The sequence below is a fragment of the Elephas maximus genome, chromosome 2, assembly GCF_024166365.1.
Source record: "Elephas maximus indicus isolate mEleMax1 chromosome 2, mEleMax1 primary haplotype, whole genome shotgun sequence".
In the NCBI taxonomy this organism is placed as follows: Eukaryota; Metazoa; Chordata; class Mammalia; order Proboscidea; family Elephantidae; genus Elephas; species Elephas maximus.
Genome location: NC_064820.1, coordinates 166,424,993 through 166,437,602, shown reverse-complemented (window position 1 = coordinate 166,437,602; position 12,610 = coordinate 166,424,993). Strand labels below are relative to the sequence as shown.

Sequence of the window (12,610 nt, the reverse complement as noted above, 5' to 3'; positions counted from 1 at the left end):
TAGCTCAGTAGAGGACACGAAGAAAGCTTGAGTCACAAAATCCCATGACACAGTACTCTCTGGGGAGGAGACTTGACTTTCACCCCTAAAGGTGTGTGTAAAATTCTTTTGGTAGAAAGATGGAAAGATGGATTGATCAGGTTCAATAAAGGTGGTCTTTATATGTTTTTCCATTTCAAGAATATAAATTGTTATAGTCTCTGGGTGGGCCCCGGATCTTGGAATTGGCACCACTTGCTCATTTCTCTCTTTTATCCTCCCTCATTCCCACCCCCCGACCCCGGGAGCTTGGTGTGGTGTGAAGACTGGTTCTGAAGCAGGATGGTTTTAATCCTGGTTCCACCACTTATAGGTTGCTTGACTTTAGGCAAGCCAATTTTATCCCTAGAGTACATTCTTAGCTAATATTTGTCCCCTTTATCTTCCCTGTCTATTTTCCTACAGGATACTGCTAATACCAACATGTAAATTTTTCATTTAAACTTGATTTATATCCCAGACACTGCTTCTCATTGCCAAGAAGATTTCGTATCCTTTTCCATGTCCTTTCGTTTCATTTGTGTCTGATGGGCTTAGCTCATGTTATGTGAAAATGACTTCAATTATGTTTCATTTATTTTATTTTGAAAACAAATAGTGTTTTCACATAAAGATCCTGTATGATACCTCCACAGCTCATGTTTCACCCCCCGCCCTATAGGCCCAGCTATTTTCCCTGAGAATTGAATGGCTGTCTGAGAAAAACACTAAACGGGGTGTACCTGGGATAGCTTGCATGGGCAAGGGTGATATCTGACCATAAAAATCTCACCTGCTGTCTCCCAGCTGCCACTATCCTCTTTGCATTGGGCTCAACTTTTCTTCCATGAGAATTTTCAGGTAAGCATTGATGGGTATGGTGTTGGCACATAAAGTTCCTACCTTATTCCTCTACATTTCCTGTCTATCTGACCCCCACTGATAATAGATATAATTGGCCATTTAGTCCATGATCTGATTAATAATGTTCTCTGGGGGCTGGGAAAGAGCAAATCGGAAGATATGTAAGCAGACAGGAACTGAGTATTATCCTTACATAACTTTCATAACTGTTACTATATATAATTTAAAAAATCAGTTCCCATTGAGTTGAATCCAACTCATGGCGACCCCATGTATGTCAGAGCCAAACAACGCTCCATAGGATTTTCAAATCTTCATTTTTCAGAAGTAGGTCATCAGGCCTTTCTTTTGAGGTACTTCTGGGTGGACTTGAACTGTCAACTTTTTGGTTAGCAACGAAGTGCATTAACCATTTGTACCACTAATAGACTTCACTATATATAAAAACCCCCTCACAAAATTTCTTTATGTCCCTAACATGAGTCCTTTGACCCTCCTATGCCTCCATGAGGGCCAGGTAGGCCATCTTTCATCAGGACCACTTAAAGAAGATCATTCCATGGGACATGCCTACATGTTTAATTTCCCAAGTCTAAATGGCCAGTTCTATCTAATATGAGTGCCCTCAGCTCACTGTTCTCAGTGACACAAAGAATTTGCCCACACAGGTTCTCGCATCCTTTGATGTGTGCCATCTCCACAGTTTTCATGTAGAGGGGCTCTCTTCTCAGAGTAGGCATTGGGGCCCTGAAGGAAGGGGGTCAAGTGGGCAACCATATGGGTCACTACATCCTAGGTCTGACTTCTCCCCATCAGGGAGTCATCCTCTCTGTTGCTCTACTTTCTGAAGAAGTTGATGAAATTGCCATGAAAGAAGAGACAATTAGGCCAGACAAACATAGGTTGAGGCCCACAGAGGGATGCCACTGCCCACCTAGTAGCCCCAGGCACATATGCATCCCAAGTCCTGGTCCCACTTAAGAACATATCCCATCTCCTCATTTCGTTTTATTCTTCCATTTTTAACAATCTAAAATTAGCTCATTTGTTTATTGATTACTCCTCCCCCTCAAATACCTGCACAAAGAGAGCATAAACCTTGTTTCTTGTTCATGAATGAATCCTCAGCACGTATCTCAGTGCCTGGCACATTGTAAGCACCCAATAAATAAGGTCAAAGCAGGAATGAATATCCACAAAGTGGGGAACCTCATATTTCTGCTTGACTCCTGGGACTTAGTTGGAGGAGGAGAAAGTGCAGGAAGTGTCCTCACCCCTGCATAGGACCCGATGACCCCAAAGGTAAAAAAGCCATCTCCAAAATAAAATATCCTCTGATTTGATCATTTTTTTGGCCCTTCATATCTTCAGGAGGGATTACGGGGACATGTTCTGCAGCTCATCTTTTATGGACCAGTCAGAGGAGGGCCAAATCCACAACAACCTGTTCAAGCCATTACCATCCATCATTGCTATTTTTTAGTGACTAGCCTGCTGTGTCTAAGCTGACAAAGGAGACTTTCCATGAGATGGGCTGTCAGGGGGCTTGGTGATACAGCTGAAAGAGCACTGGAGAGGAGCTAATCCCCTTCCTCACTGGGTGATCCTGAACAAGTCACTCTTCCAAAATGGGCCTCAGTCTTCCCATTCATCTGGGGAGGGTGGACAAGGTGATCTCCAAGGGTCTGGCCAGCTCTCAGAGGCTGACTCTGCTCTCCAACCTCCCCCTAGTGCCCTGCCCCTAGTTCCAGGATAGACATGAATTGAACACCACTAAAGAAAAAAAAAAAAAAAAACAGGAGTGAGGAAAAGAGAAAATCTGAAACATCCCCAAGAGACACTGAGCTCTTTTATACTACCCCCTGGGGTACTCAAAAGTAAAGATGTCCATGTTTTGCCACTTGCTACTTTCCTCACCATGCCCCTCTGGAAGAGGGAACAGATTTTATCTCCAGTATCAACTTCCATAGATAAGCAGAGGCTCCTTAGAGTTCTGAGTTGAGAAAGATTCTGATGCCTTATTGAGGTGGAAAATACTGATTTTTGGAGCAGGGAACGAGTAGTAGTGGCACATGTGCCAGATATTTTTATCCCCACTTGAGCTGCTTTTGGAATTCCTGTCTCTCCTCCTCCTCCCACGTCCATATAATTTCCCAAGATCCTATGCAGTAAGCTATTGGCTATTCACATGTGCAATCTGCTAATCAGAATCCAATGATACAGGGTAAGGAAGATAAGTAAGGTATCTATACACAACCAGGCAATTTAAAATATACTGGTTAGGCTCTAAATCTAGGTGTGTGTGTCTTTTTGCTTGCTGTAGAGATACGGTATTCTTATTAAACTTACATCACTTAATACTTTTGCCTTTTTCTTTTTCAAGGAAATGAGCGGAGGTAACAGCAACAAAATATAGTAAGCTGAAAAGCAGATGGATGTTTATTAACACACTTAGCAGCATAAATCCAAGAAACAACCACAGAATCTTTCAAAGACATTAGTGTTTGTGGTTCAGCTTACCTCTGCAAGTACGTGGTGAATTGCACTAAATCCAAATATTAAAATGGTATACACCATGGCCAAGAGGGATTTTTTCCAGGAATGCAAGGATGGTTCAACATAAGGACATCAACCAATGTAATGCACCACATTAATAGGCCAAAAACAAACAAAAAACACAGTAATCTAAATTGATGCAGAAAAGGCCTTTGACAAAATCCAACACCCTTTCATGATAAAAACAGTCAGAAAACAAGGCATAAAAGAGAAATTCCTCCACATGGTAAAAGGCATTTATATGAAAAACTCACAGCTAACATTATGCATATATGTGTATGCATATATGTGTATAAATTTATATATATATATATACACACATATACATACATATGCAAATCCACACATACATACATATATTCGGGTTATGAATCTTTTTGTGGATATGTATAATTGAATTTTTCTTTTATTGTAGTTTAGGTGAAAGCTTACAGAGCAAATCAGTTTCTCATTAAACAATACAGAAATTGTTTTGTGACATTGGATGCCAACCCTTAGATAGGTCAACACTCTCCCCTTCTCCACCCCAGGTTCCCTGTTTCCATTCGTCCAGCTTTCCTGTCCCTTCCTGCCTTCTTGTCTTTGCTTTTGGGCTGGTGCATCCATTTAGTCTTGTATACATGACTGAACTACAATGCATGTTCCTCACGTGTTATTGTTTGCTGTCTAAAAAAAACACCTGTGTAATCTTTGGCTGAAGGAAAATCACCCTCTGGAGTGACTTCAGTACTGAGTTAAAAGGGTGTCCAGAGTCCATACTCCCAGGGTTTCTCCAGTGTCTGTCAAACCAGCAAGTCTGTTGTTCTTTTTTTTTTTTTTTTGTAAATTTGAATTTTGTTCTATATTTTTCTCCCACCCTGTCTGGGACCCTCTATTGTGATCCCTGTCAGAGCAGTCGGTGGTGGTAGCTGGGCACTAGTTATTCTAGACCCAGTCTGATGGAGGTTGTGGTAGCTGTGGTCCATTAGTCCTTTGGACTAATTTTTCTCTTGTGTCTTTGGTTTTCTTCATTCTCCTTTGCTCCAGCCAGGATGGGACCAGTAGATGTATCTTAAATGGCCTCTCGCAGGCTTTTAAGACCCCAGGTGCTATTCACCACAGTCAGATGTAGAACATTTTCTTTATAAACTATGTTATTGGCAATTGAGCTAGATGTCCCCTGAGAGTATGGTCTCCAGGCCTCAGCCCAGTAACTCGGTCTCTGAGAAAGTTTGGATGTGTCTGTGAAGCTTCTGTGACTTTGCCTTGGTCAAGTTGTGCTGAATTTCCCTGGGTGTTGTACTGTCTTACCCTTCACCAAAGTTACCACTTATCTACTATCTAGTTAGCGTTTTCCCCTCCTAACCCCTCGCCCCCCTCATAACCATCAAATAATTGAATCGTTTGTTGTCTATCATTTACCTATGCACTAATAACCTTTTAGTAAGTAAAATTTCCTAATATTAATGGAGCCTAGTTTAGAATTTATTTTTCTCTTATAGTTAATATTTCTTCTGTTTTCTTTAAGAAATCTTTGCCTACTCCAAGATAATGAATGTATTTTCCTGTTTCCTTCCAGAAACTTTATGGTTACTGTCTTAGTTTTCTAGTGCTGCTATAACAGAAATACCACAAGTGGGTCGCTGTAACAAATAGAAATTTATTTTCTCATTGTTTAGGAGGCTAGAAGTCCAAATTCAGTGTGCCAACTCTAGAAGGCTTTCTTTTTCTCTGTCAGCTCTGCGGGAAGGCCCTTGTTCTTTGGTTCCTTAGTGATCTTCATGTACCTTGGCATCTATCTTCCCCCATCTCTGCTTGCTTGCCTGCCTTAATCTGCTCTTTTTATATCTCAAAGGAGATTGTAATGGATTGAATTGTGTCCCCCCAAAATATGTGTCAACTTGGTTAGGCCATGTGTGCTTCTCCTCCATTTTGTGATTTTCCTATGTGTAATAAATCATTATCTCTGCCTGTGGTTAAAAAGGATTTGGGTAGGATTGTAACGCCCTTACCAAGGTCACAGCCCTTATCCAATGTAAAGGGAGTTTCCCTAGGGTGTGACCTGCACCACTTTTATCTTACAAGAGATAAAAGGGAAGGTAAGCAGAGAGTTGGGGACCTCATACCACCAAGAAAGCGGCTCTGGGAGTAGAGTACACCCTTTGGATGTGAGGTTCCTGGGCTGAGATGCTCCCAGACCAAGGGAAGACTAATGACAAGGACCTTCCTCCAGAGCCAACAGAGAGAGAAAGCCTTCCCCTGGAGCTGACACCCTGAATTTGGACTTGTAGCCTACTAGACAGTGAAAGAATAAATTTCACTTGGTTAAAGCCATCCACTTGTGGTATTTCTGTTATAGCAGCACTAGATAACTAAGACAGTGATTGACTTAAAACATACCCTACTCTGATATGTCTTCTGCGGTAAATATGGCATTTCTATGACAAGGCATTTCATATATATGATATATATCAATATATTACTGTAGGTATATATTTAGCCTCAATATTTGGTAGAGTGATTCTCTCACTTAATTCATTAAGATTGTTTTAGTTATTATAAGGCCTATATCTTTCCATATAAATTTTACAATAATCTTGTTTAAGTCTACACAAATTCTTGCTGTAATTTTGAAAGAAGTTGCATAGGTCAATTTGGGAAGAATTGGCTTCTTTACAGAAACCCTGGTGGTGTAGGGGTTAAGAGCTACAGCTGCTAACCAAAAGGTCGGCAGTTCAAATCCACCAGGTGCTCCTTGGAAACCCTATGGGATTTCTAATCCATAGAATATAGGAACGTTGAGGGGATGTCATTTCTGTGATTAGGGTATAAAAGAGCGTGACCTCCAACTTGCTCACAGACTCTGTCTCTTGCATCCTTAAATAAGCAAGTTGTCATGTTGGAGAGGACTGTGTGGCCGAGTACTATGAGTGGCTTCTAGTCAGCAGACATTAAGGAAGTGAATGCCCTCAGTCTAACTACGCTTGAAGCACTGAATCCTGGTACCAACCATGTAATTGAGCTTGGAAGTAGGTATTTCCCCAGTTGAGCCTTCGGATGAGACCTCATCATGGGCTGATACCTTGATCGAAGACTTTTGAGAGACTGAAGTAGAAGACTCAGCTAAGTCACATCCAGATCCCTGACCCACAGAAACTGTGCAATAATAAATACGTGTTGCTTAACGCTGCTAAATTTGGGTAATTTTGTATGTAGAAATAGATAGCTAAAAACTTTCATTATAGGTAATATTTTATTCTTCCATTATTACTATTTTTTTCTTCTGCGGTAAATATATACACCATAATCCATAAATAGAGCTCTTATCTTTCATGCAGGACACCTGGGCTTAGTTCCTGGTCAATGTACCTCATGCACAGCCACCACCCATCTATCAGTGGAGGCTTGTGTGTTGCTATGATGCTGAATACATTTCAGAAGAACTTCCAGACTGAGATGGACTAGGAAGAAAGGCTTGACAATCTATTTCTGAAAATCAGTCTATTTAAATCCTATGGATCACAATGGTCCAATCTGCAACCAATTATGGTGTCTTAGTTATCTAGTGCTGCTATAACAGAGATACCGCATGTGGATGGCTTTAACAAAGAGAAATTTATTCTCTCACAGTCTATGAGGCTAGAAGTCCAAATTCAAGGTGCCAGCTCCAGGGGAAGGCTTCTTCTCTCTGTCAGCTTTGGGGGAAGGTCCTTGTCATCAATCTTCCCTGGTCAAGAAGCTTCTCAGAGACCCCAGGTCCAAAAGACAGGCTATTCTCCTGCCTCTTGTTTCTTGGTGGTATGAGGTCCCCATGTCTCTCTGCTTGCTTCTCTCTTTTATATCTCAGAAGAGATTGGTTTAAGATACAATGTAAGCTTGTAGATTGAGTCCTGCCTCATTAATGTAACTGCCACTAATCCCACATCATTGACGTCATAGAGATAGGATTTACAACATACAGGAAAATCACATCAGATGACCAAATGGTGGACAGTCACACAATACTGGGAATCATGTCCTAGCCAAGTGGACAGATATTTTGGGGGAACACAATTCAATTCATGACACGTGGGGATGGTGCAGGGCCAGGCAACATTTTGTTCTGTGGTGCATTGGGTCACTATGCGTCAGGGGGCTACTTGACAGCAGATAACAACTAACTATTCATTTTTACTTTAAAAAATAAATGGTAATAGCATACTATATTCATTTTTTCTACTCTGTATTTTCACATAACATATCCTGAATGTTGCTCCAGAGTAGTATATAAAGATATTTTCAGCCAGTTTGCTTGCTCATACTCTCTTTCTGTAAGTGTTGCATAGTACTACTTTGCATAAACACCGTAATTTATTCAAAGACCCTGTCAGACATTTGCAGTCTTTGGGCATTAAAAAAGAGTCCTGCAATGAATAGCAATTCATCTTTTGTGCTTTTTTGGGGGCCAGTGTATCTTTAGGATTGATTCATGGAAGTGGGGTTTCTGAATCAAAGGGTAAAAGTGTATGTAGTGTTGTAGTCTTAAACATATGTCCATAAATTCATTGATAGTCCTCCTTAAGAGGTGGGGCTCAATTTCTATCCCTTTGATTATAGGCTGTTCTTAGCTACTCCTTTCTAGCAAATAGAATGTGGCAGAATAATAGGATGTCATTTCCAAGTTTGGGTTATTAAAAGACTGTGGCTCTGTTTTGGATACACTCTCTCCTTTGAATCACTCAATCTGAGTAGAAGCCAGCTACTATATCATGAAGAAGGCTTGGGGAGGGGGAAGCCACCTACCATGTCATTAGGACAATTAGGTAGCCTAAGGAAAGGCCTACATGGTGTGAAACTGAGGCATGTAAGCAACTACATGAGTCAACTTGGAAGTAAATCTTCTAAGGCTTGCCAACAATCACTTTATTGAATTTCAAAGTGTATCCTCTTCCAATTGAGCCTGGAATGACTGTCAGCCTGGCTAACAGCTTGATTGCAACCTCATGAGTGACTGAACCAAAATCACCCAGCCAAGCTGCTCCTGGATTTTTGACTCAGAAAATATGAGATAATAAATGTTTGTAGTTTTAAGTGGCTGTGGGGTAATTTATTATGCAGCAGTAGATAACTAATATATGTAGTTTTGATACATATTGCCAAATTCCCTTTTGTAGGGGCTATCCCATTTTGCTGTCCCACCAGCATATGAGAATTCCCGTTTCCCATGGCCTTATCAACAGTGTATGCTGTCAAACTTAGAGTACTTTTTACAAGCTTATGGATGAGAAATGGTATCTCAATGTGGTTTTAGTTTTTATTTTTTCCATTGTGGTGAAATGAGTTCCTTTACATGGACTTTTGCCTTGGTTCTTTGGAAAAACAGCTTGAGAGATTTTTCCCCTAAGCCCTGAGGAGTTACCTTTGCCCAAGTTTTCTACCCCAGAGGGTTTGTTACTTTTGTCTGCGTTGATCAACATTCTCTGGGCAAGCTGTACACAACTTGACTTTTTGTCTGGCCTTGGGCTGCAGCCTGACTGTGATTAGTATGCACCTTGCAGGGACTGGTTAATAGTCTATGCAAATGAAGTGACTATAAACTATGCACATGAAATGTCTGCAGCCTACTATGCAAATGAAGTATCTGTGGTCTGCCGAGAGGGGATTGGTCAGTTTGTGGCCCCACTGGGAAGGGACACGCCTTGAAATTAACATGGAATTGTGTATATATATGCACCCAGCCCCACAGTTTTTTTTTTCTGACAGAAAGAAGGAGGAAGAGAAGCAACGGGAAGAAGCAGACGGAAGAAAGCAGAAAGGAGAAGGAGAGAGAAGAGAGAGCCGTAACACAGATCAAGGGCTGTAACACTCAAGACAGCAAGAGGCCTAAAAGGGGCCCACTTGCAGAGCCAGTGGTGACAGATGGTAGGGCCAAGAGGAGCCTGTCCTTAGGGGACCTAGAGGAGGCCTGCACAGTCGAGGGGAGCTGAGAGAGCTGTCCTGCACTGAAAAAGAGAGACTGCCTATGCGCTTCCTGATCTAGATTCTGAGTTGTAGCCTGTTGATCCTGATCCCAAGTTGTACCCTGTTCCTTAATAAACCACTGAACTGTAAGTACATTTCATGAGTTCTGTGATACATTTCAGTGAATTGCCAAACCCAAACGGGGGAAGGAAGGGTGCTGAGTGGAGGGAGAGTGGCCAGTGTCAGAGATGGAGTGGTACAGCAGTTCAGAGAATGTGGAAATCTGGGATATATTTGACCTCTGCCTCATAGGAATTGGCTTTATGCTGATTCATATATTTGAAGTTATTTGTACACTCATTATGAGGGAGACCTTCTCATTCTTCTATTTCTTTACTACATAAGGACATAAAGGCTACATAAGGACTACTTCCTTACTACATAAGGACAGTTTCCCATCCCTTTTGGGATTAAGAGCTAAAGTTTTAGCAATTCATACAAAGCTGTCCATGGCCTGGCCCTTTCCCATCTCTCCAGTCTTCACTAGTATCACTCCTTGAAGCTGAGGATTGTGAGTTAATCCTTACTAGCCTGGTGGGAAAACCCTGGTGGTGTAATGGTTAAGAGCCCTGCTGGCACAGTAGTTCAGAATTCAGCTGTTAACCAAAAGGTCGGCAGTTTGAATCCACCAGCCGCTCCTTGGAAACCTTATTGGGCAGTTCTCCTCTCTCCTACAGGGTCCCTATGAGTCGGAATCGACTCGATGGCAATGGGTTTGGCTTTTTTGGTTACACCCTTAGTCAGTGCCCTGGTGGCGTGGTAGTTAAGAGCTCAGCTGATAATCGAAAGGTCAGCAGTTCAGATTCACCAGCTGCTCCTTGGAAACCCTATGGGACAGTTCTACTCTGTTCTATAGGTTGCTATGAGTTTGAATCGACTCAACGGCAACAGGTTTTTTGGCTTTTTATACCCTTAGTTCAAGGTCCCTAGGTGGTGCAAATGGTTTGTGCTCAACTGTTAACCTAAAGATTGGCAATTCGAACCTACCTAGCGATATTTCAGAAGAAAAGTCCTGGGATCTGTCTTCATTAAGATTACAGTCAAGAAACCCTTTGGAGCGGTTCATCTCTGTAACACAGGAGGTTATCATGAGTTGGAATTGACTCACGGCAACTAACAACAACAAAATACCCTTAGTCCACCACCTATCTGTCAGTTTCGGTATTAGACTGTATGGCTCACTGTATGGATAGCATTGCGAAGAATGGGAATTCCAGAACACTTAGTTATGCTCATATGGAACCTGTACAGTGTTCAAACAGAACAAGAGGATACTGTGTGGTTCAAAATTGAAACAGCCATGCGGCAGGGCTGTATCCTTTCATCTTACTTATTCAATTTGTATGCTGAACAAATAACCTTGAAACCAAACTATATGAAGAAAAACACAGTAGCAGGATTGTAGGAAGACTTCTTAACAACCTGAGAGATGCAGATGACACAACCTTGCTGGTCGAAAATGAAGGTTACTTGAAGCACTTACTGATGAAGCTCAAAGAGTACAGTCTTCAGTACGGGTTACACCTGAATGTGAAGAAAAAGAAAATCCTCATGACTGGACTGATAAACAACATCATGATAAATGGAGAAAAATTGAGGTTGCCATCTATTTTATTCTACTTAGATCAATAGATTAAGATGGGTCTGACCCAAGCCATGGCCTTTTCAGTCGCCTCATTTGTATGTGTAAATTGGATAAGGAAAAGGAAGATAGAAGAATTGATGCATTTGAACTGTGGTGTTGGCAAAGAGTATTGAATATACCAAGGACTGCCAAACAAATCAGTCTTCTAGAAGCAATAGAACCAGAATGTTCCTTAGAAGCAAGAATGGTGAGACTTAGACTTAGTTTGTACACATCATCAGGAAGACCAATTGTTAGAAAAGGACATCACGTTTTGTGAAGTATAGGGTCAGTGAAAATGAAGGAAATCCTTTATGAGATGGATTGACACAATAGCTATGACAATGGATTCAAACATATCAACAATCATGAAGATAATAAAGAGCTGGGTCACATTTCATTTTATTATACATAATTGCCCATGAGTCAGAGCCAACTCAGTGGCAACTCACAATATACTCTTTGTGCCTCTCATGGTGGCTACACCATCTTAAGTACAAAGTATTCAATAGGTATTGGTGTAATTTTATAAGATTAAATTAAGGTGAGAAATACAATTGCCAGATATAAAATTGCTGCTTATTTAATTAAGCAAAAAATGATGGCCAGAGTGACAATTATAATGATTCAAAATTGTATCCATTTATGCACATGAAACACCAGCTTCTTAGCATGCATTTTGAACAAATATCAAAGCTTGATGTAAGGTCTAAAGATTAAAATAGCGATTTTACTATTCTCTTTTTGCAGCAACAGTGTTGTGTTGGTTCATTTTTTTTTTAATCGAATGATTTTTGCCCCCTGAAACCTAACCTCCTCAGTTTCTTCGTCTCCCTCAGTGTTTTTTCTTTCTTCCTTTCTGTGTTTCAGTCTCTCTTTCTCTCTCAATCTCCCACTCACTATCACCCATTACATTCCTATTTCTCTTCCTGTGTCTCTCAGTTTTTGCCCTTCAGTCTCCCATCTCTCTGCCTATTATAGCCTCTCCTTTGCTCCTCAGTATCCCTGCTTTATCCCTGCTTTATCTTAGACTCTGATTCCCTGCCCCTTATTTTCTCCGTTGCTCAGTCTTCTCTTCCCTGCCTCTACAATCTCATTTTGCTTCTCTAGTGGGCCCTGCAGCTTATTACTGCAGTTGTAATTTTTCCCTAGGAGGATTCCTTATAATTATTATTATTATAAAGTTCGTTATTAGTGCTTACTACCACTCACCTGTCAGCTTGTTGTGACTTGTGTGTTGCTGTGATAGTGGAAGCTATGCCACCAGTATTTCAAATACCAGCAGGTTCACCCATGGTTGACAGGGTTTCAGCAGAGTTTCCACACTAAGACAGAGTAGGAAAAAAGGCCTAGTGATCTAGCCAATTAGCCAGTGAAAACCTTACTGATCACAACAGAGAAATTGTCCCACTTGCTTGCTTTGGACATGCCATCAGCAGGAATCAATCACTGGAGGAGGAAGTGTTTGGTGAAGTAAAGGGCCAGTGAGGGCGAGGGAAACCCTTAGTGTGATAAACTAACGCAATAGCTGAAACGATGTACCTAAACATGCTGTCATTTGTGAGGATG

The 12,610-nt window shown here is 41.2% G+C and overlaps 1 long non-coding RNA gene across 1 annotated transcript; it reads left to right on the top strand.

The window, feature by feature from the left end:
- Window positions 1-449: 449 nt before the first annotated feature.
- LOC126070187 (uncharacterized) lies at window positions 450-9,657 on the top strand. The gene is made up of 3 exons (XR_007516163.1): window positions 450-879; window positions 3,266-3,410; window positions 9,160-9,657. It is a non-coding gene; the product is annotated as an uncharacterized LOC126070187 (long non-coding RNA).
- Window positions 9,658-12,610: the final 2,953 nt, after the last annotated feature.